Raw genomic sequence first — 831 nt, forward strand, 5'->3', positions numbered from 1 at the left:
TTGCGTTTGTCGACAAAAATTTATGATGACAGTGCTACCTCCTTAAATTTAAAATGTACAGAAAAAAAGGAAAATTTAATTTTTGCACTGGAACCTACAAACTTACTAGTATATTTTGATTTATGGGCCTTTTTATCCCCGGACTTGGCCGTTTTTAGGCCATCTGGGAGCGCTGGCGGTTCGTGCCGTTCTTAACGTGTTAAGAAATTGCAAGGAGTTTGACATTTTTACAAGATCGCTTTCTGTGGAATACGGACAATACAGATGAACATTATACGAGCGGCGCGACATGCCGTTATCTATAAAATTTATGTTTAATAATTCACAGAAATGAAATTTCTTGTTGTTTTTTGGTGCATACAGTACAGTATAATATTGTCGCAGCTGAAAAATAGGTCAAGTTTGGACTGTCACTAATTCATATAATTTTCGTGATTTATTCACGGGAGATCTGAAAAACTGCTTTTTGACCAGATCTTTCCAAACTAACGTTAAGATAAATACCGACGGGAAGTTCACCGTGCCCGTTGGGTGATGGGTACCTGAGGCGTGAAAATATGTATGTCTGCATAACTTTGGTCGCTTCTTGAATCCGTTCATAACCAAATGCATACGATGCCAGTAGGACTGCTGTTTCACATGTCGGAGACACGAATAGAGGAGTGTTGTTAGAAGATGCTTTTACGCCGATGGCTCGAGGAAAATCTCCATCCTGATGTCCTTAAAGGTTTTCTTAAGCCTATGATTTTTATTTATAGTGTAACACAACATAAAGATGTCAGCGCTGAAGTGTAGGCCTGATGTGGCCTGTCGCCGATTCTTTTCCTTTTC

The sequence above is a fragment of the Hyalella azteca genome, unplaced genomic scaffold, assembly GCF_000764305.2.
Source record: "Hyalella azteca isolate HAZT.00-mixed unplaced genomic scaffold, Hazt_2.0.2 contig11868, whole genome shotgun sequence".
Lineage (NCBI taxonomy): Eukaryota > Metazoa > Arthropoda > Malacostraca > Amphipoda > Hyalellidae > Hyalella > Hyalella azteca.